This window comes from Pezoporus wallicus, unplaced genomic scaffold, assembly GCF_028554395.1.
Source record: "Pezoporus wallicus isolate ANWC-B61680 ecotype Strahan unplaced genomic scaffold, APGP_CSIRO_Pwel_v1 contig_3817, whole genome shotgun sequence".
Classification (NCBI taxonomy): Eukaryota; Metazoa; Chordata; class Aves; order Psittaciformes; family Psittacidae; genus Pezoporus; species Pezoporus wallicus.
In genome coordinates this window covers 3,250,323-3,277,756 of record NW_026635157.1, presented here as the reverse complement: position 1 = coordinate 3,277,756, position 27,434 = coordinate 3,250,323, and the positions used below count along the sequence as shown (strand labels likewise).

At 42.0% G+C, this 27,434-nt stretch overlaps 1 long non-coding RNA gene across 2 annotated transcripts; it reads right to left on the bottom strand.

Moving 5' to 3' along the window:
- Nucleotides 1-3,643: 3,643 nt before the first annotated feature.
- LOC130597645 (uncharacterized) lies at nucleotides 3,644-25,146 on the bottom strand. 2 transcript variants are annotated; one of them, XR_008971834.1, is made up of 4 exons: nucleotides 24,935-25,146; nucleotides 17,444-17,651; nucleotides 14,963-15,087; nucleotides 3,644-3,995 (listed from the first exon to the last, which is right to left on the bottom strand). It is a non-coding gene; the product is annotated as an uncharacterized LOC130597645 (long non-coding RNA). The 2 variants fall into 2 exon arrangements; XR_008971833.1 differs by lacking the exons at nucleotides 3,644-3,995; nucleotides 14,963-15,087 and adding an exon at nucleotides 15,180-16,640.
- Nucleotides 25,147-27,434: the final 2,288 nt, after the last annotated feature.

The window sequence follows — 27,434 nt, the reverse complement described above, 5'->3', positions numbered from 1 at the left end:
CCCAAGTCCTTCTCCGCAGGGCTGCTCTGAATCTCTTCCCTGCCCAACCTGTAGCTGTGCCTGGGATTGCTCTGACCCAGGTGCAGGGCCTTGCACTTGGCATGGTTAAACTTCATGAGGTTGGCATCAGGTCCCTCTTGATGGCATCCCTTCCCTCCAGAGTGTCACCTGAACCACATAACTAGTGTTGTCAGGAGACTTCCTGAGGGTGCACTTAATCCCACTTGTCTGTGTTGCCGACAAAGATGTTGAGCAGGATTGGTCGCAACACCGACCCCTGAGGGATAACACTTGTTACTGGTCTCTGCTTGGACACTGAGCCATTGACTTACAACTTCCAGAGTAAAAAGGGGAGGAAGAAGAAGCAGGAATTTTTCTGCAGTCTTTCTTCCAGGAAGGGAAGTGTAAACAAGTGAAGCCTCACAGCAGCAGGTAGAGATTGTGTCTTTCCTCTTGTGCCCTGGTACAGCAGTTGGATCCATGCCTGGGATGTTCACCAGGGAACTCTTCTTGGTCTGGGGGGTGGCAGATGGTCTCACAGCCTGTTTTGTCATTCAGGAGTGAAGGTGCTGTTTGAACAAAGCATTCAATGACTTAGAGAGGCAGGAGTAAGACAAGATCTTTCACACCATCTTTATTTCTCTTGATACGGAGTTCGTATCCTGGTGCATTTCCATGTGCATGTCCCTTGATGTTAGTGAAATTAGTGCCAGGAGAAGAGCAGCAGCATGTCCTGCTGGCACTGTTGCAGGGCAAGGAAGAGATTTCCCAGGGGCTTCCTGAATTTGTGAAGGCAGTGAAACGTAGGTCTGAAAAGGAATACTAAATGGAAATAGGGGGGTGGGATGTTTCAGCTCATTAACAATTGTTAAAAATAACTATTACACGGTGAGTGCAAACAGTACTGAGTGTGCTGCGCTTAAAATGAGATTGAGCAAGATGCTTCTTAACAACCCACTTATACATGGTCATCACACAATCACTGTGGTTTAGACTGTGACTTTCAAAGTGTGTGAAAAACACTGTGTGTGTCTAAGTTGTGCGTCCTATGTGTGTCCAAGCTTATTTCACAGTCCAGCCCAGTCACCATGTGCAATCATTTATTGGTTATTTTGTGTGCCCTTCTAATGTAAGACTCTGAGCAATGGCAGATATTTCATTGATTGCTCTTTTTGTAAAGTATCAGCATTCAGCCAGTAATCAATTTATTACCAAATGTTACTTGGAATGAACAGCTTTCTCCCTGACAGTAATCTCACTGGTTGTGAAAAGGTAGGATCAGGTGACAGTGAGACCTCCTCAATAACACTACAGTAAATCACACTCAATAAGAATAAAGAGTCCTGAGAAAAAATAATTCCATTTTCTATTAACAAAGAAGTCCTTGACAATTGGCAGCCAGTGCAACAATGGCAACACTGCAGACACGGCTGGAGAAGTGAGGGATTGTTGTCCAAAACAGAGAAAGTTAGTAAGAAGCTGGGTTTAACAGAGTTTTCTACATATACTCATTTCTCACTGCTAGCTCTGACAACCTTTTCTGGGGCGTATCCCCCATTTTAAAGCTGCTTTTTCTTTGTTGCTCTGAAACTGTCAGGTAAAACTTAATCCATGGTCTCTGTTAAGGCAGCTACATCCAACTTACCTCCATGATATCTAATATACTTTAACAATTATGCACAGAGGTACATAATTTTATTTTTGTTTTCATTTATATCTTTCAGCATTGTATTTGTTTATCGTACTGTATTCCATTGTGCCTCTTGGACAAAAAATGGACCCATGGCAGGACGATCTGTGAATGTTCCAGTGTTTTCAAGAGACATAGTTGCATATTCAGCTTTCTGCTTCCTTCCTGTACAGACACCTCTCATTCTTGTCGCAGACAATTGTTTCAGAAAGGTGCTTTGAGAAGTCATGTTAGAGTAGACTGAAGAGATTCCTAACTATGAACTGTCCCACAAAGGACTTTGAAAATAGCTGAGAATCTTAAAAATCATTACATACAGTGACTTAAGAAGACACACAATCTCTAGTCTGCAGTGAAAGAACTGTATTTTGCATGACAGAAGGTTTTAAAGTCTCCTTCCCTAATGCAGACAATCCTTGGAAGCCACAGACACATGGCCTGACTGTGTCCAAGACCAGCTGCTTCTTGACTGGATTTGGTCAAGTCAGGCTCTTACTGCAGTACTTTGTTCAACTGGCTTCAGTCTTCACATGTTGAATTGAAATAAATTATTTGTCACAAGTCCTGGTGGACTTTAAGATAACCTCCATCATGCTGGTATGTTGGCCTCTGCCTGAGTGTGCAGATGACCTAAAATAATTCAGAATATTGAGAATTTCCATATTTTCATCAGTTACGGTAATCATGACCACTTAAGCATTAATTCTGACATTTTAAGTCTCTCAGTTATTAAATATTACTTCTGGTAAACCCACTGAAGAACAAAGATCAAATTGTGAAGACCTGCACTGCCTACTATGTGTGGCCTATATTGTGTCATGGATAGGCATGAACGGCTATTTAGGATACCCCAGAAGGCTGGTATTTTCCTCCACTAGACCCAACCTTACAAGTAAACTCAGGAAAGAAAAATGTCTGTGATGTATTGATTCTTTAAATCAACCACCACACTCGGGACAGGTGCTTTCTCAAAACTCACTTCTATGAAATAAAATGCACAGTATTATTTTTAAATGAAGAAAAAATATTTTCATTTGCATTTCTGCAAACTTAAAATGGCTAAAGAAATTTTTCCCAAGATTTAAAAGAAATTGTTTTTGGCCACAGAGTGTGAATAGAGAGTTGTAACAACCCCAAGGTGGTATTTTCAGCAAGATCTTATCAAACAGGGAGCTGTCATAAAATTGTTTTCCTCATCTTAGCTGTTACCAATGGATGAGAGGTTTTCCTTTCTTTGAATGATACCTCCAACAACTGTGTCTGAGTCCATCATTAATTCCTGATTGCTAATTAATACAAGTTATTACTTACTGTTATTATTAAATAAGGGCAGGGCTGCCTTCATCTGTCCGGAGGGTCTGCTCTTATATCTGCTCTGTGTATCGCCATTACAATGGAACTGAATACACCCCAGCTTCATGCAGATGCACTGTATCAGAAAACATCTGCTAGCTGCTGATTTTATGCATATTACAGAGACTTTATGTACTGTTAAATGGACCACTTCTTCATTCCAAACTGTAATTTTCCATGTGGCATCATTTTATCTGTCCTCACTCCAATATTTGTTTTGATCAACTCATTTCTTCATACCCAATATGTGTGTTGTAACTTCCTCTATAGCTATTTAGATGTGTTTGTCCTGTCTGTGAATGGAAATTACTACAGTGCTCTTGTCATGATAATATGGTGGTAGGGCAAACCCATGTCATTTTAATCAATATATTTTATTTCCATTAGCTTCTTTCATCACTGAGCTTTAGTCTAGACAACTTATGTTTGCTAATGCCAACCGCTACCCAGTTACATAGCAGCATACCACAGTCATATGCACTTTTTTGGAAGTACCAAGGATGCTTAACCAGGTTTAGAGCTTAAATGCAGATGATAAGGAAAAGCACATCCTCCACAAAGAATGTGCCTGTACACCAGACTTCAGAATGGAAGAGACAGAGGGACAACTCATTTGGGTCACTGCCCTTTGGGGACATGTCCATCTGAGAGTAACAGCTGTCCTGGGAGTTTGAGCTGCAAGGCCACGGCTGCAGAGGTTGCAGGAGGCAGAAGCTGGGAAGGGCTCAAAGGGGGCAATACCCTCTGGAGTGCATACTTTGCTATAAATTGTTTTGCTTTGTTTTTTTTTTGTACCATTTAACTTTATATCACCTACCCTCCACTGAGAATGACACATGCTGCAATGCCATCATTCCCCCCCCATTGTTAAACTTGAAATTATGTCATTGGAATGATGATTGTTTGCTTGCCTGTTCCTAGGAGTTCTTGAAACAGCAGATCTCTTCTGTACCTGTTGAATCACAGCTTGGGGTTAATATAGCTCTAATTACAACAGAGAAGACGGTACTTCTTTGATAACCTTTGGTTGTGGTGACATTTCTAGAGGCTACAAAGAGAATGATGTAAAGTTTGAGTAACACCTGATCATTTTGTATATATGTAAGTAGCAGGAGGAGGGGTGCACGCTGATGGGGAAACAGTTCTGCCAAAATAAACATCACAGAGTCCTTCTTGGCATGCATAGGATTCTACTGCTACATAAAAAAAAAGGCATGGATTTTGCATATTTAGTGATTCTGACAAGTTTTAATAAATACGGTTTATTATTATTAATAATAAAAATGCACAATTAGGTAGCTCTTTTTCTTTTAATCTTCAAAGCACTTTATAAATACCAGTTTGTTAACTAATTCTTGCACCATCCTTGAGAATTCTTATCCAAATATTAAAAGTATAGAATGGTGCACCACTTTCCAGTAAGTTTTTAACAATACACTGAGGTCTGATACATGACCTGTATCTCTATATATCTGGAATATTATACAGTGACATAAATGCATCTAAAATCAGTAATTTCTTATGTGAAAACAGAGTAGATATATCACTTAAGTCTGTATAATTCTCTTCCAATCCATTTTCTAAAACAATTATCATCATTTAGCTGTGCTTGAAGTAACTGTCAAGGATCCCATCAGTGATGGTGGTTGGGATACTGGGGTGCAAGGCACTGAGCTCATTTGTGTGTGTGTGAGTGAAAAAGGCTGGTTCCTATCCCAGGTGTTTTGCAGTCCAAGTATATGATAAGAGACAACAGATGGATGTAACAAAGAGACAGAGGCATCATGAGGTTACAGTGAGAGGATTACAATTACTATAAGAAGTGGTGGTCATAGCACACCAGCTGTTTAACCATTCTCATATACTTTTTAGTCATCACAACAAGAGTGATTTGAAGGAGGATGAGAAAATAACTAGGCAGACTTTTTTAAGGTCTTCTTCATATATGGCTGTAGAAGCACAGGGAAAATACCTTCATAAGAAAATAGGATGAAAAGCATTTCACCTTTGGTAAAAATGAGGTTAGAGCTAAGGATTCTAATTTGCCATATGAAATCATGATGGACGAGACAGGGATAAGCCCTGCAGAGAGAAACTGAAGTCAGTTTGGTTCTGAAGAGAAATGCATGTGGTGACAGTGAAGTGAGGTGACAGGAGTGAAGTGCCAAGACAGAAGATGACAGGTGTGTTTTGATAGAGCTGTTTGGTAGAAGATGTTGCAGTGCTAAGTCTGTAAGAGCATCTGTTTTTCAAACTCTCTGATGAAAGCCCTGTGTCTCTTGGCTATTTTACAGGAGATTGTGAGGATGGTCTCCTGACACTAACTTTCTGTGGTCTCCATACATGGACCCCAATTCTGTGCTTTGCAGCTGTTTTAGTCTTGTGCATGAGTAGCTTCACTCTGGCTTCATGATCAGGTAAAACACCCACTGTGTTTGTCTATGTGCCTTAAGACGCAGTTGAAACACAAAAAAAAAATCAAAGACTTACATACCACATTTGTCTCTGATTGATGTGGTCTCCATTCTTCACTGCTCACGGTAAAGCCCTCTCCACACACCACTCCTGAGGCTACAGGTACTTTGCCGTATCGCCATTTCAGCCCTTTCAGACAGCATGTGCATGAGAGTTGCGCATATCCACACTGAGTACCAAGGTATAATGTAAACATATACAAGCCCATTTTAAATGGAAAGCAGTCTCATTGTGGTAGCACTGAGGTCTGTGCAGATTAATCTGTCCTCTGAAAGAGGTAGTAACCCTAGTTTGTGTGTTATTTCCAGTGCAAGCATTTGGGTTTTGATCAAGCAATTCATGTACTTGAAGGGACTCTCCCCAATGTCTGCAGTGGGCTCTGGATTGGAACCGTAATCTAGGTGTCTCGCATGCATATACATCCTTAATTAAAATTTTCTAAATTGCTGTGACATGAGGAGGATCCCAAACCTCCTGTGAAGGGTTTCCAGTTAAGCCAGTGGAAAAAAAATGTACTTAATATCTTACCATCACAGGTAGCATGGATTACAGCAATTTTCTGTACTGAGTATTCAGAAGACAGGTGAATTATTGGTACACTGAAAAGACTACATAATGTCCTGACTTTTGTATGCTTGCAGTTTGCAAACAAAGCTGCTTTACTGTAATTTTGCCACATGACACACTTATATACTCAGAAAGTTATGATCAGCTTTAAAAACAGGCTTAGAATGAATATATATATGTGAATAATATAGCAAGTGCTTCTACTGTAATTATATTAACTCAGTTTGCTAGGAATATTTTTTAATAATACAATAGATTGCTACACCTTTTTACCAAGAAGAAATGCATCCTGTGACAGCTGCCCATCACTAGCCACAGAATCATTTTACACTGACCTGTATGAAAAAGCCGAAGGAGACCTCAGTCAAATCCCTTCTGTTGTACAGCAAAAGCAGTCATTCAAGATTTTAACTCATTTTTATTTTTTTTTTCAGCACGAAATACCAGTCTGTTCTCATAGAAAGTGCTCTGACTTGGATTTATGTGGCCTGCTTTTTGTTCCTGGCTCTGTCTCTGAGTAACCTTATGAAAGCCATTTTAATCACCTGTTGTTTTCAAATGGGCAGAAAGATTTTTCCTTGCAGAATGGGCCAAACGTAGGCACATGTTTCCATTATCCCACCTCAGAAACCTGTCCATGAGGAAGCTGCACACCTGTACACATACAAATGCCAGTCAAGTGCTTGCCTCAAATAATCTGCTCTGCCTCTCTCCTCTCTGTTCTCTCTCTTGTTCTTTATAGCACGAGGGATTCACAGTGGAGTGCCTAAATAATGTTCTTTAAATATACATAACTTGAAAAGCCTAATTACATATACACATTTCTGCTCTGGTAGGCTGAGGTGATTTCTGAAAGCAAATGCAGCATGGACAAAAGTGAGCTTCCCAAAATATTTATGGGCTTACTGTACTGCTACACCCAATAGATGATAAATATTTGCTGGAAAACTGCCTTCCCCTTTAGCAGTGTAACTGTCAGACAACAGTTCATACACAGCAATACAAAGTCATAACTTGGAAGATAATATTTTATATGATCCTAACAATATGCTCTGAAATCCTACATTTAAAATGGTTTAAAACCACACAATTCCCCAAACCATCAAATAAGCAGTAAAAGTAACATGCAGAGCCAGACACAAAACTAGACTGAAAAAGATTTTTTATTATTCTCCTCTGAATTACCATAAATGACATGCTATATTTAATTTTACAGTGCCCCTGGACAAATCATCAAATACTTTAATAACTACACAAACATTAATATTTAAATACAAGAGATCCCCTCAGTTACTGAATAATCATAACTCTGGATTGATAGGGTACTAAATGGAAAAATCTTGTTTAGACAGTTGTAAGAGGGGGGAGGGTGTTTAATGAAACAAGTTTGATGGTCTTGTCATCATAAAACTGATAGATATTTGGCACAATTTATATCTTTGCTGAAAAGAAGTTTGAGAAATGGAACAATTGTGGTGAAGATTAATTTTCCCTTCTTCTGCTGGGAAAGCACAGTCCTTAAGGTCATTAGCAGGAATGGGTAACACAGATTGCACCTTACCCATGCAAGCCCTGTGCTGACTCTTGGAAAATGCACTTGTTAAAGACCTGCAACTTCTGTACTTGTAGGATGGGCTGCCCAACTATCATCACAGCTAGCTAGACTCATTTTATGAGAGTGATGAATATAGATGGTAGGAGAGACAGCATACAGAGTTCTGACTGTCAGTGTTGTTAGACCTGCCCGCTCGTTCCACCCACTGTCATTAGTGGGCTTTTTTTTTAATCGAGATTTTGTATTGTTACCTCAGCCACTCTCCCAATTACATGTTCTTCCTAATAATGCAAGTTCAACTACTAAAACACAGTGAGAATAGTAAACTGCAAGATATTTCTGATCCCTCCAGCACCACAAAAGAACACCCCTTCCCTCTCCCCCCAAAAAGACCTGAAAGACTTTTAAATCAAACTCAGCCACATAAATGTCTAAACCAAAAGTCTGAAACTTTGCTAGATTTCTAGGTCTCCAGAGCTGGGACTATGTTCATGCATGTGTACTGCATGTCACTAAGCACACAGGACACTAAGCTAATGCTAACATTTATTCAATACTGGACAAAAGTCAGGCTTTTATTTGTCTCATATCATTTTACTGGGGTGCCATAGCATTTGTAGCTAAATGAAATGCTTATGCACTGGGAGGTGGGCTGCATTTGCTTACCGGTTCCTTATATTGTTTGATTTCATGCCTTGTTCCAGGAGAGACCGTCTCTGAAACTTACCTAAAATTTTCTTTTCCATTTCGGGGCACCTGCTCAGACTCTGCATTTACATAACAGCTTCCAGGGAACAGAAAGTGGGGAACTGGCATAGAGACATGAGGCCTCTGAATAATAAAGGACATGGCCTGTGGGCTGGTAGACCCTGGAAGCAATGCCACTGGAGTACTCCTCCAGATGTGAACAGCTGACAGACCTAACAATGAAGGCTGCATCCAGGCCAGTTACGATGAACTAATTCAATATCCTGCTCCATTTTATAAAGGAAGCATGGAAGAATCCAGAGCTGTCTCTAAATCATATAAGCAGTACCCTGCCAAGCTTGTACAGTGGTACAAAAGATGAGCAGAATAAAAAGACAATAGGGCAAAGCTAAAGGACAAAGACTGATGGAAGTTTCTGTGCTAGGAAAAAATGGGTGTTGTCACCACATCCAGATGAAAAAACAAAACCCTATGGGAACTCCAAAGCTACAGACCTGGAATCACAGCAAAGAAGATTAAAACAGTGTAAGAAGTTAGCATAAACAGTGCTGCACAGAGCTAGGCAAATCTTTAAATAAGTAATTAATTGTTTCTGTCTTGGCTTTATATGAGTAATCATAATTTGTCATTAAGTTCTTGTAACTTCATTTATATTTTCTTGTTAGGAGATAGCCATAAAACAAGAAGTTGGAACTGAGTTCTTAAGAAAAGGGCTGATTACTACCTGAGACTGACTGTGGGCTTGGGCTGCCTCCACCTCTGCTGCTGCAGTAGTAATGCGTGCTCCCTTGAGAGGACAGATTTAGCCACTGAACTCAACCTCTTTTTCAGGAGAAGAAAATGTAAAGAGACAGCAGTTTCCAGCAATAAAATAAAAAACAAAACCAACATAAAATGTTTGTGCCCAACTCATCTCTCTCTCCGTTGTTTCATCTTTTCTTGAAATGGACAACCCATGCCCATCGATGAGATTTTGAGCTGTTCATGATTATCTGTAGCACTTGAGAGAAAAGCTGATTTCACTTACATGTGAACAAGAGAAAATAAGTTCTTGCCTTTTTACTTCACTCTAAAAATCTTCCTTAAACATGTCTAGAAACTAGAAATATATTCTTGTAGATGACTCTCATTTGAAGACATTGAAACTCCGGTGAGGAATGCAATTCTACAAAACCGTATTACTTCATGTAAAAAATGTGAATGCAATGCACTGGAATGAGTAATTGAACTCCCCAAACTGCTGTGGGATTTCTGCCTTTCCCTGTATGCACATGGGTGTTTGCATTTTTGCATAGACAGACAGCAACAGAAAGCCTCTGTAAAAGGATGTTTTAGTGAAGTCTTTCAATTTATTGTTAACAGTTTTTTTCTAGATGCATACACACTTTCCTCACTGCCAAGCATCCTCTTTCCAAGGCATCTTTCAAGAGCCACAATTTGAAGGTTAGAGTAGCTTTTCCATGTGTGCTAATTGCTTCCTATTCCTTGGCAGAAACAGACATAAGCAGCTATTTTGTGAAACTGTATTTTGATAAGCCAAAGTATTTTCTGGGGCTAGACATAGTCCCAAGGTATCCTGGAAACATGAATGAATCCTATGTGGACTAGAAATCATAAATGAAATGCTGGGAGAGTCTTCTGTTCACCAGTAATACAGCTCACAACAGAGGCACTACCTTTTTTGAGCCTTCTGCGAAATAAAAGGTACAGATGGTTGTCTATGCACATAACATCAGTGATGCCCAAAGCAAAGACACTACAAATATTTTACAGAGCTGTTATCACCAAATATGTACTCAGGAGGATACAGAAAGGCAGAAATTCACCTTAGGGTTATAGAAGATGGTCATGGCGCTCTATTTACCACTCTGTTGTCTCTTTATTTACCACTCTGTTGTCTCTTTGTTGCCAGAAAGCACAGATTATTGTTCTACAGCAGGTTTCCTTTATGTATTTTTTTCTAGAGCAGGCTGAATTTTACTGAAGATATCACTTTACACTGACAAAGTTATATTTAACTTTGCTAATGAAATGAATTGCTGGAACCAATTCTTAGATGAACCATCTTACATGAAAGCATCTTACATGAACTGCATGTGTGGTCAAAGTTTGGAAACAAAGTCACTGTGGAATGCAAAACTTACATATGCATATGCAGTGACTGAAATCTTATTGCTATAAGGCACATAAAATCTGGCCTCGTGAATTTAGCATCTTCCAAGTGGGATTCAGGGACACACCATGTATACTAGTTGTGCTTAGCCACACACTTTCGCAACTGAATCTGTAACTATAGCTTTTTCCAGTGAAAGTCTGTGATATTGCAGAAGACGGTAACCAAAGTTGTTATTTTTGCTTCACAGGAGGAACAAACTTAATTAAGATAACTGGTTGCTGAAGTATCAAGAAGTCAGTGCATACATTTGTTTCACTGTAAGACCAGGGCCTGACACCCTGCAGGCTAAACTAGCATCTTTACAGATGTGTCTGTAGATGCCTGTATCAGTTTGAAGAGCTCCAACAGTTGCTATTCTTGTGAGAGTCTCTACTTAAACTGCTGTAGCCATTCTAATTTTATGCTGCTGTTTGTTTCCTGGCCTGGCATTGTCTTTTAACACACATAAGTATTTTACCAGGACGTGATTTCTCTTGAGTTGTTTTCATTCAAGCTTTTTTTTCTGCTTTATCCTCTATTAAGCTACTACAATATGGTTTCATATTAATACAGAATGCAGATTTACTGTGTAACATTTCAGCATCCCATGTCAGGAAGGTGCATGTAAGTAAATTCCAGAGCTGCACAGCCTTGAAGGCTCTCTCCTGGAGCAAAGACAATATGTTTATTTAGGAACAGAAAAAATCCCTGGGTTTATGTGCCAGTTGAACTGTCATCGGCACTGTCAGTTTCATCAGGTAGCTCTCATTGAAATATGACAGGAGTCTCTGTCATCACCTCGGTCAACAGAAATGCCACCAGGCTCTAGGGGACCTCCAACCCCATGCTCCAAGTAAACCAACAATATCCAATAGTTTTGGTTCTTGATGATTTTCTTCTTCCATATCTTGCTGGAATAGGCTGAAAATTAATGTGTTTCACTGGTGGATGTGATTACCCTGATCCTTCTGAAGCACATGATGACTTTCATATGTTTTAATAGCTGCTGTAAATATGCAGGCAAAGCAATGGTGTACTATGAATACAGAAAATAATCGAATCATCTGGTTTTGATGAAAGTGTGTAAAACTCTTAAGCACACTTAAAACACATGAGCCAAAAGTTGATTGAAAATATAAAGCAGCTTGTCCTCAGCAAATTTATGATTTACATCAGATTTAAATGCACCATAATACACTTGGGTCAGGTTGAGAGAGTTGGCTTTGAATATCTGGAATAATATGTAAGGTGCAGAAAAAATGTGCGTTCGCAGCAGATCTGCTCTGATGGAACAGCAGTAATAATGAGGCCTCAGATCTTTGAGCTCCTGGTGACATGAGAAGGATCCCAGGGGCTTAAAGATCCGCAGACACATGGCCCATTTTCCAAGACAGGTAACATGGATGCCTCTGAAAATCTCATCGAGAATGCTGATAGTTGTTGCAGGGGATGAATCCTCTTTCAGCTGGGTATCTCCTATGGCTGCAGAGAAACTGTGTTCATTGCTATGTTCATTTGCAGGGAGCTGTAGCTCTTTGAGCAAGCCTAGCATGTAAATGTCCTTGGGATGGGACTTTGTCCCACACCCCAGATCAAATATAAAGGAGACTTTACTATGGGTATAAAAGTGCAAGAATCACCAGGCTGACTCAGATTTCTGTGCTCCAATGACCTATCTCAGGTGGTGGCCGTAACCAAATAGCTCAAAGGAAGGTGTCAAAGCTGAAGGAGTTCACTTTCAGAGTTAAGACTGGATTAAAACCAGAAGCAAGGTTGAATTTGTTTTGTAAAGCTGTTGTTATCTCTGATAATTCTGGATAGTTTAGTCTCAGTGCTAAACTTGATAAATCCTTGGCATCAAGGACTTCCAGGAGTGAAAGGCTTCCACTAGATAATTATGGGTTACATGAAACCATTCCCTCATTAGCTTTGAATTTCTCACTTCTGAACTTCATTGCATGTCATTTTGTTCTTACATCACGATATAGGGAGAACAGAAATTCCTGACCTACTTTTTCTATTCTATTCACAATTTTGTATCATATAATCCTCTCCCTTCTTATTTGTCTAATTACTTAATTAAGAACTCATCCATTTACTCAGTTTCTCATCAGCTACTTTACTTAAAACCACAGCACTTATTTTCCTGGTGACTAAATTGTATGCTACAGACAGGAATAGGAAAAACTGAGGTGCTCACAGCTATTTGCGGGGGCAGGGAACTGATTCTATGATGTTTTGTCTTGTGTACTCTTCTACTAATGGTATGTTGAGCAAAAGTGCTTGCTGGTCCCAGGTCTACAAGATGTCTAGGTCCTGTTCTGAGCTTGTACCTCCCGTGAAAGCACAAAATCTACAATTAGATCCTGACATACAGCAGAACAAGATGAGAATTCTGTGCCTGCTTACATGACTTCATACAGAAACAGCAGATGCAACCTAGCCCTGCCAAAATAATGAAGGGACATTGACCATTTAGTACAAAATAAGATCTCTCAAAATGCCTTCTTCATGGTTGGGTTTTGTTTTGTTTTGTTTTGTTTTTTTGTTAAAGAAAAGAGCACATTTGGAATAAAAGTTTTTACTATAAGCCAAAATGTCTTTCCTGTCTCCAAAACACTTATCTAATAGGAATGAAGTAATGACACTAAACTTTTATCTCTTCAAGATAAAAATCACAAGTTGCATGGTTAGAACACCATTTTTTTAGATGGTACATGCAGTGGAGCTTGGCTACTCAGAGACTTGCTGTATTCTCAGTTATGTTACATTGAAGTGGAAGCACTGTGTGCTGAAGATTCAGGGCAGTGTAAGAGAAAACAGAATTAGGCCCTCATGAAATCTTAATGCATTGTGAAGCTTTCCAGCTCACATACATACCCCAGTGAGACTGGGAAAAACCTAGTTCAAAAAATGTCTAGCAGTGAGAGGATATGGTTCAGTTCTGCTGCAATCTAATGAAAGATGAACCAAACTTCTTAGAAATCTCATAGGATTTTTACCTCAGTTGTTATAGATAGGTATGTAGATGGTATACCTAAGCTGAACAAAAGAGGGAGGAAAAGTCTGGAATTAATTAAATGCCTTCTCTCAGAATAGCCTCATAAACCCCTTGTCTGATTAAAGCCCCTACAAAAATGCCTGCCTACTAAACAACTAAAAATAAAGTTAAACAAAAGGTGTTCTAAAGATGGCACCTTACAAGTGAGAGAATTTCCATAAGCTTTTGGCTTAGTTAACTGACAGCCTTTTCGGAATGGCAAATGCTTGCAGGCTCAGTTTTAGGACAGGTTGTTAGTTGCCCAAATTGACTGAATACTCCCAGAGGTTGCTTGAGTGTGTGGTTAAGGGCTTGCTGCTCAGACAGGCTACACAGAAACACTCAAAAGACCCTGCATGCTCTGCTTGATCCTTCTGATTTATTTATATGAATAAACCACAAGACCCAGACTATGCTCTTCAGACACTACTCATTTCTAGGTCATTCTGCACATTACAACACTTCCCTTACGACCACCAAACAAATTAATATTAGCATAGATATGCAAGACTGTTGCTTTTGTTAAAAGCACCCAGTGTTGAGAGGGCTTTGGGATGTAAGCTTAGAAAATTAGGGTCCAGACCTGAAGGCTTTTTAGGAAGGGACAGTCATGGGCCTGGATGATATTATTGACTGGGAAATACTATACTGACAGCGTAACTACAGTAAAATTGAATCTCATGTTTATGCTGGTGGACATGATGGGGAGGGATTACACCATCATTCCTTCATGTAATGACATTGTGAAGGGTGGAACACAGATGAGTTGGGCTTGGGCCAGTGGCTGCTCCAGGAACTGCCTACTGATGTGCAGAAAGGATGGGGCATGTTCGACAATCAGTTTTTAGTGCTTTGAAGTTAACCATTACTTGTAGTCACACTGCATGGCTCTGTCAGCAGTGGACAGGTAAAGAAATACAAGTGTGTCAAGTTTCTCTGTCTCCCATATGCATTATCTTCCCTTTGGTATGAGTGGGAGTGAACCAAAAGTAGTCATGAGATGAACTAATTTCCTTTACAGGCTTGAATTCAACTTCCTAAATTAATCTAATACACAAGTTGCTTTGTCTTCACTACTTTTTTAACTTAATTTAGCTTAACTCTGGCTAGCTCACAAAGATACCAACACAGATTCTTATTTATTGACTGTGATGTGCATCCCTACCATTTTTTTTTTTAACCTCAGTTTGGTGGCTTACCAGCTATAAATAGGGCTCTTGATATTTGATACTGGCTACTATTATTTTTCCAGTGACAAAAAGAGACCGACCACTTCCCATGTACCAGTACAAGGTTTTATGCAGGCAAATCCTGAGTTAGCCCACAATTATTTTATTTCTTTTTCCCCAGTAACAGGTATTAACTACCATCTTCTACAGCCTTTTCCTCTTTTCAAAGAAAGAAGGGTTGTATTCCTACCTGAGACAGCTGGGCAAGTCTGAGTGGAACTGATCATTCCCTCTTTCTGAACTGGATAAAGATGGTGCCCAATCAGGTAGGTTTTGAAGAGCTCTGAGTCAGCAAATCCTCAGCGGCTGAATGTTCTGTAGCAGGACCAGGAATCAAGAGTTAAACATGGCAAGCAGGAAGACAAATATCTCAGGATATGAGCAGTCATTTCTTCTCTAAAAGGGGCATGGTATCCAAGGAGGAAAACCTAGGAAGGATTTTGTCTTGCCTCCACATGCACTAAGTGAGGCATAGGTATGAAATATCCCTGATGAGAAGCTAAGCAGCATATGAGGAATAAGAAATGAGAAGTGTCACCTCTGGATGAGTGTGCCAGTGGTAAGGAGGTAATCACAGAGAAATGATTAAACTGGAGACTGCTCTTGAAGAAGGACTGACCCATTGCCATGTGTCCAGCTCTCTGTGATGGTGCTCATAGGAATAACTGGAAGAGGCTGCTTTAAACCAGCCAGTGAATGCTAGGCCACGTGCTTGCTGTTCTACGATAGCCAGACATCCGCTATCTTCCATGGAGCTCCACGCCACAGGTCACTTCCCAATTGTCAGTGTCCTCCAGCTGCTCTCATTTCACAGACTCCACTATGAAATTGCTCCAGTAAGGCACTAGAACTGCAGATGCCCTTGGCATTTGGAGGAGACATCTGCAGCGTTTGATTTTCTTTTGCTTCCCTCTGCTTCCCTGCCCTGTTGTCCCTGGATCCTGCCTTTACTTCTTTCTTGGTCCTGTCCTTGTACCAGCTGCTTTGGCCAAAATGCTCTGATTGTCACTGAAAACCCTCTCCTTATATGCTGAACATCTCTGTATGAGCAGACCTCATTATCATGTGGCAAGAGGTCATTTACATATGCAAATCAGGTTAATGAGAGCAGAACTGTAAAAGGCTCCATTCCAGAGGCATTTGCATATCTAGCTTTAGAAATAGTTGAGTGCTCTGCCCCTAGCTGTGCAACCAGGACACAGAAGCCCTGGCAGTATGTCTTCAGTTGTGATTATATCCACAGACAGCTGCCATCCTGGTTTGCACCAGCTACTGTCTGAGGTATTGGTTCATTTGAACACAGGGTAGTTGTGTAATGTGCGCTTCTGCACCAGACTACTAAGAAGCAGTCAAGCCTTGGCCCTTACTGGGGTAACATGCAGGCTTCTGACAGATAGATATATGCAATTTAGCATGATGAATACAATTTCCTATGGTGCTGTCACTAATGCATGCCCAGTATATAATGAATGAGGAAAACAATGCAGGTACCAGGCACGGCTCTCTAGAAAGAATATATTCTGGGTGACACAGCACCACACCAAATACTAACTGGGCCTCCAGCCCCCCCAGAGTACAATGAAGGCTCTCTTTTGGATGTTTGCAAATCACCCATGATAGAGCCCCAGTTCCCTCCTCAGCCATGGACAGAATAGGCAGCCCCCTGTCCTTCTCTTAAATGGGTTCCAGACAACCCTGTTAGGTGCCTTTCAAGTGTCTAATTGTGAAGCAAATTGCACAGAGTTCTTCAGAAGAAGCATCTTTGGCTGATTTTTTTTTTTTCCCCAGCTGTTTTGTTTTCAGGAAGAAACACAAATGCTTTTTCACTATAAAGCTTTCTCAGGTATTGCTGCCAGAGACTTGTGTGCCTGGTTCCAGAGAGAAAAGGCAATTACCTCATAATTTCTGATAAAAGTTACTGGTTTTCCTTTTGCTCCACCCAGTCCCCCTGACTAAGCTGAGCATGTTTCTGGCACATCCCAATGGCTAATATCATAAAAGGCACTCCTTCTTGAAGGAGGTAGTTCTCTGCTGTGACATACAGTCCTAAAACTTTCTATATGGCTGCCAGGCAAATGCCAGGTGTATGACACAGCCTCTACCACCTGTAAACAAAGGGAGGCTCTTACAGCTTCTCCAGAGCGATTGCTGTCCCTGTGCCCTCAGTCAGTAGGCAGAGCTCTGCACATCTCGCAGCCGGCCAAACACACAGTAATTCAGTGTGCTTAGCACATGGTTTTGGTGATGACCCTGTATGTATTAGGCTGGAATGAGTTGGGGTCTTTGCAAACCCCCAAAGCACAGGATCTAAAACAGAATACCCCATTATTCATGCTCTCATTTTATCTCTACCTCCATTCATTCTTGGACATTCCTGTCCTAATCCCATGTCTGCATGCATATATAGAGAATAATTTACCATAATTCAAATAACTGTGTCCAACAATTCAACAGTATGTCCAGTCTCATATGCTACTGTCCATGGATTTTCTCTCATTTGGTCTTGCACTTTTAATGCACTCTAATGCATCAGCATGGGTCAAATGCCACTGCACTAACTCCTTGGAGTCATTCCCGTATTGCAACACTTTGCCTGGAGCTATTCTCAGCAGCTCTAATATGACAGACAAGATAAACTATCTGTGTCTATAGAAGAAAAAATTGCACTTACATTTTTGTCTGTATTTCCTGGGACTGGGCTGGTTCCTCCTTTCAGTTGATGGCTATTGCAGAAGAACTGCTTCTGTCCATATACAAGTATACAGACACTGGCATTTGCTGCTTCATGACATATCACTGAATGGATACCACCACCATCTAATAAGCCATATTCTTTTTGCATGGTGTTGGTCTGCAGACTGAAGATGAGATTCTCGCACCTTGGAACAAAGTACAAATTTATCAGTGTGCATGAAAGACTGGATACCACTCAAGTCCTGCGCCATACACCCTATGCACTCACATACCAGAGGTACAGCAACGCAGCTGAGCAACCTGTCTTAGTGATAGCACAGCTGGATGTGGTCATCACTTCATCACTGACTGCTCACAGCTATGAGAATCCCCTCTTGTCTGAGAACACTCAGGACTGAGCAAGCAGTCAGCATCCTTGCTGTGCCCTCTGACTGTCACCTTTGGAAGCTGATCCCTCAGAAAAGCATTCCATCACTTCAGAGCAGAACTGTCCTACACTGTTCAACAAACTCTGCCATACAGGTTTGCTAAGAGAGGAGAAAAGCAAAATGAAAATTGCTAAAATAAATACCTGTGGGGCTAACAAAAACTGATTTCTTGTTTCCATGTTTGAATTGTATTTTCAACTACGAAAATTCAACTTTAAGTATCTCAAACCTAGTGTCTTTGTTGTTTCTGGAGGAGTGTCTTTGTCCCCCTTCCATTACGCTCATATGTAAAGCTCCTCACACAGAATACAATTTACCTCCTTGTGTAGCATGAGATCAGAAGCCAGATATTCTGTTTAGTAAACGAGGGCTTAGGAGGTGTTCTGTTTTACATAAGCAATAGCCTAAAAGCAGCCAAACCAGAAAGGCAAAGACAACTTAATCACTTCTAGGAAAAGAGAGCAGCCCTCTCATTATCGTTCACTTGTTGGAAATACAGATATAGGCTTTTTTTTAGGTATTAAACAGTTTTTCACTTGACCGCTTTTCAGGTTGATAATATATCTTCCATATTTTGCTTAAAATCCAGCCCTTCATATTTTAAGAGCACTGAACTGATTTTATTGCCAATTCTGAAAAGTGTTAACAGGAGTAAATCACCCCTCAAATTACTGCTGTTGTTCCCTTGCCCTGAGCCAAATTCACTGCTAAGTACCTCTGACCACACAGCTCATATAAATGCTCATAATAGAGGAAGCCTCTCACATCTGCTTATTCTCACGATTAGAAAAAAAACACCTTACAAAAACCTATGATGTCACTGTAGTTTTTATGTATATATACACACATATATATTTGGTTATAGCTTACTTCTTCATGCTATATGCTCAATATTCAGCAGAAAAATTTAACTCAGATATGCAGATGCCAAAAAAAGTGCATAACATCAAAAAAAAAGAAAAAGAAAAAGAAAAAGAAAAGGAAACTAAAGCTATTTGGTGGTGTCAATTTTCATTGTGCACTACATTGTGGGAGAGCTTTTAAACTCTGGTATGGAGGAGCTTTATTAGAAACCAATTCTCCTCAGTGACCTCTGGAGGCCTAGTCCTATGCAAGAGCAAGCCAGATGCCAAAATGAAAGGGGAAACTCATTATACAGAGGTGTATTTCTGAGGTAAGAGGCAAACACAGTGAATTGCAGCAAGTAGGATTGCTAGTGATGAGTCTAAAATATTCGTGAAAGAAATGAAAGAAGTTACTTTTTTTTTCATCTTCTGTGTTAATTTCCCCTGTTTTATTCTACACTTGTAATGCCTCCCTTGGTTTTGTTTCCGCCTCTCCTATGATATACTGTTCCTTTCCTTCCATAATCTTTTGCTCTCCTGATGCCCCCTATTTCTCCTTCCTAATTCTCATCTCATTATAGTCTTTGTCCTGTTTTCCTCTTTCCCTCAGTTTCTTTCCCTCCTTTTTTTGCTCCCTCTGGCTTAGAGTGGCATAAGTTCATATAAAAGCTTAGCAATATAATGATGAACTTCAGAGAAAAAAGTGAAACGGCAAATGACTTTGTATTATATAAGCTGGAATTAGTAAGTGCTGTTACAGAATTCCAGCTCAACAGAAGAGCCATCATTTACTATCTGGAGAGCTCAGAGTTTCATTTCATTTACAGTGCTGCACTTTGCTCAGTCTTTGCTGATAGACTGGCAAAGCCAAAGCAACTTAGTTGAAAATGAAATGATTTCAGGAACTGTGAAATACTGTATGATATAACAGCCAACATAAACCCATCATTCTCTGTGTTTACATTGGTACTGATTCTTAACAGCATGCTGTTAATACAGCATAAAGCTCTGCTGCTCTAAAACAATTCAGGTACAAGGACAGCTCTTTACAGCCAATAATGCTCCATACCTATAAAGAATTACCAATCTAAACTTGCATGTAAGTTAATGCTGACCCCCTTGGCAGCTTAAATATAGATTGTGACCCACAGACTTACTCATCTCCCACTGCTGAGAGTTGTAACCCCACGATCACTACATGCACATCCTCACTATAACAGGAATCAATAGATGCTCTTATTATACACATTATCAAATCCAGTTGCTTGTCAATTAACCCAGTATGACATCTGCAAGGAGGATTTAAATAAGGAGCATAATATTATGCTGTGTGGTTGATACAGTGAAAAAGCAGGCTCTGACAAGGTTTACCATTTGGCCTGCTACCACAGCATCCATCTTCTGAGTGGAAGTTATTTATGCTCCCACTGAATTATGGCATGTATTCAAATACTAGCAAAGCTGCAGTGTACAAAAAATGTAACATCTACAGTATGCTGTGGCTGGATACAGCTCTTGGGGATATCTTGAAAGCATAATTCCTCCTTTAGGAGCATGTCTGTCTGTCCAGGACTTATGAGTGGATCCTTTTCATCTTAGACAAAAAGATGCTACTGAAAAAAGTACAGGAGTAGCAGATGTGCTCCTCAGCACATACATGTACTGTGGAAAGGGCACCTTTCACAGCACTGGCTAGACACAAGTTCTACTAATTGGAAAGAATCCTGACTTTTATAAAATAAAATGAGGTTCAGCTTTTTTCCCCCTCAGGAAAAACAAATGAGCTGATGAGCATAATGAAATGCAACATGTTGACAAATGAGTTGAATCTGGACACTGTAAGAAAACTAAGCTACTTTATAATTTAAAACAACAAAACTGCCCCCAATGTAATGAGATATCCCACATACAATCAGTGTGAGCACACGGAACAACTGTCCTCCCAGTTAATTTGACAGCAACAGCATTGGCTTCTTCAGCTGGAAAGACATCTCCTGCTTGAACTAACTGGTGATCTACAAATTCTGAGTGAGATGAAATCTCTCCAGAAGTTTGTAACAAGCGAGATAAAGTAAGCTTAAAGAGTTCCTGCTATGTTTAGCTCAAAATTTAGGCTCTGTGTCAAATACCTTGTTACCGACTTAACTGTGATAGAAGTGTTTCCATTAAGAAATACTCCAGTGGATACAAATTGGTTAAAAGACAGATAAACCTCAGTAGTATCTGTGGAACAAACCTGTGGCACAGTGCTGGTGCAGCATGAGACAGGCATGATGTGTATTAGAAGAAAGGCTGTTCAGTGTCTTTCCATTGCTCAGCTCGAACTCAGAATAGAAATATGGGTCAAGACCTCAAATTTGGGAAATGAGCATCTATACAGGCATTGTAAAAAACATACTACTGCTGAATCCAGTGTTATTTCAGGTTACAGGCTGATCGCAGATATCAGTGTCCACATCCACTGCTATTGCAGGCAGTGGGAGCTCTTCTCTTGACTTAATACTACAGGCTATAAGGTTCCATGAAAAGTTTGGTTTCATTCTCCATCATTGCCTTCCACAAAATAATTTCTGGCTTATGATGCTTTAGTCCACCCTTCTGTATGCATTATTTCAAACTCTTGGCATTTCTTGTATTAATGCATGACTTAATAAGCCTTATTAAAGCATGGAAAGACAACTTTAACATTCCTAAAATTAGGGAGCTGCCTGAATTTGAAATGGCTTAGAACAATAGGACAGCAAACTAAAATTTTGCCTCTGAACTCCCTAGGTCAATAGGTGTCCAAGTGTAAAGCCTCATAGGAATCATCTATCTTCAGGAAACAGGCAGCATAAAGACAAAGGAGGATCTTTTTCTGTGCTGCTTTAACAATGAGTGAGAACACAACTGAGATTTGGCTTTTAAAAAATCTGCTGATTTAATAGGACAGAGCCTTTCTGAAACAGAAGCTACATGAACCCTCTTCACCTTTCCCTTTTGCTCAGTTCTTAAAGGAAGTTGAAAGCTCACCTGTTTTTGTACATGGTAAGGATATATTTTACCAAATAGCAACTTAGGCATTTTGCAACATGCTTATTCCTGGGGTCGACGTAAGCTTCTGAGAAACAAGGCTGCCATGGAAAACTGGAAGACTCACAGGGACTGTAGGCTGCATCTTTGGAAAGTGTTGCCATGGTTGCGATGGAGTGAACCTATCCCTGCCTCTGGTTCTGCCATAAAACTTGGAGTGGTGATGAGGTGTATGTTTCAACCAGCCAAACTAGGGGCACAAGGGAGTAGAAACAGGAATATAACTGCAGAGAGATTCAGGCAGTCAATGGAAGGGTACCCCAAACTGTGACACTGACAACGCAGCCTCTTGAGAAAGAACGGCCATTCCTCTGAAACCACATGGCAAGTATCTCCTGAAAGGTGAAGAGCATGTGCATGAGTGTGTGCGTGCAGGTGGGGATTGTTACCCTGCCTGTGACAAGGTAAGGAGTCAAAACTGTTAAGACATGGATGAATGTTGCCATCGTAAAAAAACCGTGAGGGAAATTTTGCTTATTAGGTATGGAAAGATGTAACAGGCTACTTGTCAGTGATGGAGAACTAAGATAAGACAAAGTAAACCTCTGCAAACAATCATCTGTTCCACTTGTAGATTCCGCATGGAAATATCTGAGAAAAAAAATTGAGAAAAAAACTCCGGAAGCTCTCTCCCATGCCAAACTGTGAAAAGCTATACACAGCTAGAGAAAATGGCCCTTGTCCTAGTACAACACAGCTTTCTACTGAATTACTAACCTGTAAAAATCAGAAATGACTTATTTTTACAGAGAAGTAATAATCCAGACAGAATCATATACTCAGCTACCAGAACTACACTCCCTCAAAGCAACAAAGAATAGATACACACCTTGATTTTGCAGAGAAAAACTCTGAATGCCTGTGCGAGTGTGTCACAGTTGTAAGTGTAAATAGTGTAAGCAGTAAGTAATAACACTTATTTATCTCAACTTAAAATATATTTGAGACCTCCAAGCAGAGAAGTAAGGGCTTGTGTAAGCTGCACAAATCCATTTATCCCTGTCTCATATTAAGTAAGGCCAGACTATAAAGAATCAGGGATGCAAGTATTGAGAGAGCTAAAATAAAACAATACCAATGATGGTCATAATAATACATTTATGTTTCTTCTCTTTTTGGTTCCAGAGCTGCTACAGCACATTAAGTTTCTGCTGCAAATAAAAGGACCAGAAACAGACTTTTTTTCCTTTCAGATGAAAGCCAAAATTCTTCCTTGACTTGGGGAACTGGAGCTTTAAAGAATTTCTACCACAGAACATCAGCATCACAAAAAAAACATGAGAGCTGACAACATGGTATTACAAGAAGTACATTTATGAAATGAGTAAAAATTGCACACCAGTGCAAATTGCAGCTACACCTTGCTCAAAAAGAGCCACACACTCGGGCAGAACTCCAAGTAAGATGTGTACTTGTCAATTAGTGGATGAAATTTAGTATGTAAAGGAAGACGTATTGCACACAAGCGAAAATGGCTCAGGGAAGGGTAACATGGAAGGATATAGGCTCTTCAGGAAGGACAGGCAAGGAAGACAATGAAGGGGTGTCACCCTTTATGTCAGTGGCCAGCTGGGGCATGCACAACTCTGCCTAGGGATGGATGAGGAGCCAACCCAGAGCTTATGGGTCAGGACAAGGGATATTACAGTGGAGGTCTCTGACAGGCTATTGAACATGGAAGACTGAGGGATGAGGCTCTCTATAGACAGATAGGTTCACAGACCCTGGTCCTCATGGGGAACTTCAACCACTCCTGTATGTGTTGGAGGGACAACACAGCAGTGCAGAAGCAATCCAAGAGGTTCCTGGAATGCATTGATAATAACTTCATTCTCCAAGTGATAGAGGAACCAATGGGGACAGGGGCCATGCTGGACCCTATCCTTACCAACAAGGAGGGGCTAGTGGGGAATATGAAGCTCAAGGGCAGCCTTGGCCGCAGTGACCACAAAATGAGTTTGAGATCCTTAGGACCATGAGGAGAGAGCACAGCAAACTCACTACCCTGGACTTCAGGAGAGCATACTTTGGCCTCTTGAGGGATCTGCTTGGTAGAGTACCATGGGATATAGCCCTGGAAGGAAGAGGGGCTCAAGAAAGCTGGTTAATATTCAGGGATCACTTCCTTCAAGATCAGGAGTGATGCATCCCAACAAAGAGGAAGTCAGGCAAGAAGGCCAGGAGGCCTGTGTGGATGAACGAAGAGCTCCTGGACAAAGCCAAACACAAAAAGGAAGCCTCTAGAAGGTGGAACGAAGGGCAGGTGTCCTGGGAGAAATACAGAGAAGCTATCCGAGCAGCCAGGGATCAGGCTAGGAATGCTAAAGCCCTGACAATTAAATCTGGACAGGGATACCAAGGACATATGGATAAGATTCTATAGGTACACTGGGGATAAAAGGAAGCCTAGGGGAAATGTGGGCCCTTCGTAAGGAAACGGGTGACCTGGTTACCTGGGATGTGGAAAAGGCTGAGGTACTCAGTGACTTTCTTGCCTCATCTTTGCCAGCAAGTGCTCTGACCACAAAGCCTGAATCACAGAAAGCATAGGCAGGACTGGGAGAATGAAGAGCCACCTGCTGCAGTAGATCAGGTTTGAGACCTTCTAAAGAACCTGAAGGTGCACAAGTCCATGGGACCTGCTGAGATGCATGCGCAGGTCCTGAGGGAACTGGCAGATGAAGTTGTCAAGCCATTATCCATCATATTTGAGAAGTCCTAGAAGTCTGGTGAAGTTCCCACTCACTGGAAAAGGAAAACCCATTTTTAAAAAGGGAAAAAAGGAAGACCTGGGGACCCACAGGCTGCTCAGTCTCACCACAGTGCTTGGCAGGATCATGGACTAGGTCCAAGTGGAGACTATGCTAAGGCACATGGACATTAAGGACATGATTGCTGACAGCCAACATGGCTTCACTAAAGGTAAATTGTGCCTGACAAATTTGATGGCCTTCTACAACAGGGTTATGGCATTGGTGGATAAAGGAACAGTGACTGATGTAATATGTGGATTTATGCAAACTCTTTGACACTGTCCTGCACGGCATCTTTGTCTCTAACCTGGAGAGACAAGGACTTGAGTGGTAGTGGTGACTACTGATGAACAGCTTTTGGCTGGCTCACCTGAAACCCTGCAAGCAGAATGTATACAGATCTCCTTGGCTCCATCAAGACAGGCTGGTTTGTGCACAATCCCAAATCCTCACAGGCTCAGGCCAGTTTCACAGCATTTAGGAGAACACTTGCATGTATTTTCGGAAAGGAGCTCATGGCTTAAAACGGCACGTACTGCCTCACCCCCCCTGTCCCAAGAGAAGGTCTGTGGGATAGTATCTGAAGGGGGCTGTGCAATGGGGGACTGCTGTCCTTTGGTACTCAGCAGTCCTCAAGCCAGCAATGCCCAGCCTGCCCACGGGCAGTCTGTTCAGATTCTTTACACAGCACAAAATAGAGATTCCTCTGTTCACTTTTAAAACTTCCTGGCAATTACTTCTGAACCTAGAAAGCGTTCCTAACTCGGGGGTGCTGAACACAGGTGAGGGGAGCGAAGGATTCCTGCCAGTGAGGGAGCCCCACGAGGGGCTGAGCGGGAGAAGATGCAGCCCTGACTCAGCCGTGACTTTCCGAGGTGGCAGGCGGGCCGCAGGAGGGTGCGTGCCTCCCTTTAACCGGCGGAGCGTGCTTTCCCCCGGACACCTCCTCCTTCCTCCTCACGGCACCGCGGAAGCTGGTGGTGAGCGCCCTCCTCCGCGCCCCGGCGCGGTGCCGCGCTCCGTGAGGATCCAGGCCGGGCTTTGCGCGCAGCCAGGCCCCTCGCCGGCGGGGCCGCTCTCCCCGCTGCAGGCCGCAGCGCGGCCGCGGGAGGCGGGGGCCCAGCGGTCACAGCCTGCCCCTCACGGCAGGCCGCGGCAGCGCCGACCCCCAGTCCTTGGGGCTGGCGGGGCCCTGAGTGGGGCAGCGAGAGCCCCACGGGAGCCGGGGCACGGGGACTATTTTCTGTGGCCGCATCCCCGCGGAGGCCGCGGTAACGAGCAACATTCTTGAGCTAGAGCCTTATCCCCTCTCCTTGCCCGCCGGCTGTTCCGCCCCCTCCCTCCCCTGCTCGCCGTCTGCGGGGCAGCGGGGAGCTGACCGGCCCGGGCGAGGGCGCCCGGAGTTAGAAGGGTCGTGTGTTTCGGCCCGTGGGCTGTCGGCGTATACTGTATCCCAGAGACGTGCCATGCGGGAGGGAGGGAGGGGGTGGGTATGGGGATCTGCCCGCGACTGCTCCACGTGCATCAGTAGTTGTCAGTAGAATCAAACTGACGTCATCCTCGGGTAAAAAGATCTCTCTTTTGTTCTCATTCCCTCCCACCGCTCCTTCCCCCGCCCCCCCCAGCCTGAAAATGAAAAGCAAGAACATTTGCAAAAAATAAAAAGAATTCCTCTCCCCCACGTTAATTGCAATGCAAAGGGAGAGCTTGCGTTAAAGATCCTGCTTGGGCTGTGCTACGTTTTAATGAATGCATCGAGCCTTTTGATCTCCGTGAGTCAGTTGGGTTCAGTTGTGCCGGAAGGTTAGTTGCATATCCTGGCTGATCTGAAATTCGATCAGCAGAGGGGGCAAAGAAAAGCGTTTTAAAGCGAATCAATAGAGGATCATAGGGTCCTGGAAGGAGATAGGTGTTGATTAAAAATGCTGTGTGGTTGGGGTTCGGTTTGTTTTGTTTGTTTGTTTTTTGTTTTGTTTTTTTTTTTATGTACAAGACTTGTTTAAAAATAAATGAACACCAAAAGCAGCCCGGCAGAAACGAGGGCGGGCAAGCTGGAAAACAGCTTTCCCAATCACCGGTGTGTTTGTGTTCCAGGGAGGCAGTCAGCAGACCAAGAGTTTGTGCAATGCTTCAAGCTACAGCGCGCAAATTTAAAGCAGTAGGCTCCAAAGGGTGACACAGATTCTTACTGCGCTGCATTTCTCGGCCTGCGCTGTTTACTCGCGCGTTACTAAATAAGCCCAAAACACTGGCCCCCCTCCGCAAAAGCAAATTTACCCCCCGCCCCACAGCTTTTCCTTCCTTGCCGCCGAGCCACAGGGATTCATGATACCCGACACGAAGGGGCAAACCTGTTTTGTTGCAGTCACACGTTTTTAAAGCTAAACTTTCCATGCACGTTTTCACTGTTTAAGAAATACGGAGCTGGAAGGTTCTGCATACATTGCTGGACTTTAGGTGAGAAAGAGGGAATTACAATAGTGTTGAACAGTTTTTTGCTAAGGAGGTGACTCAACTGCCTACACAAAGACTTGAATCACCCGCCCTGCACATCACAATAAAATCTGGCCTCTCCTCTATGCTTGTGCTCGTGTACACGTGCACACGCACAAGTGGGGATTGCAGTTGAAGAGTAAGGAGGAGAGCCACCACCCGTAAGGCTGAACGTTCCTGGGAGGAGTATCTGTTGGCTGGCATCATAGAAGGGGGGCATTGCTGGTCCAGGGTTCTCATGTTTTTATCCAAATGGGAAACCTTCCTATCAGTTCAAGTTTCTCATTGAGTTATCATTTCTTCTGTTGTTGCCTTCTGGCAGGGCTCACCCTAGCTGCTGCTAAAGACTTCTCCAGCTTAATTCAGAACCGTTGCTG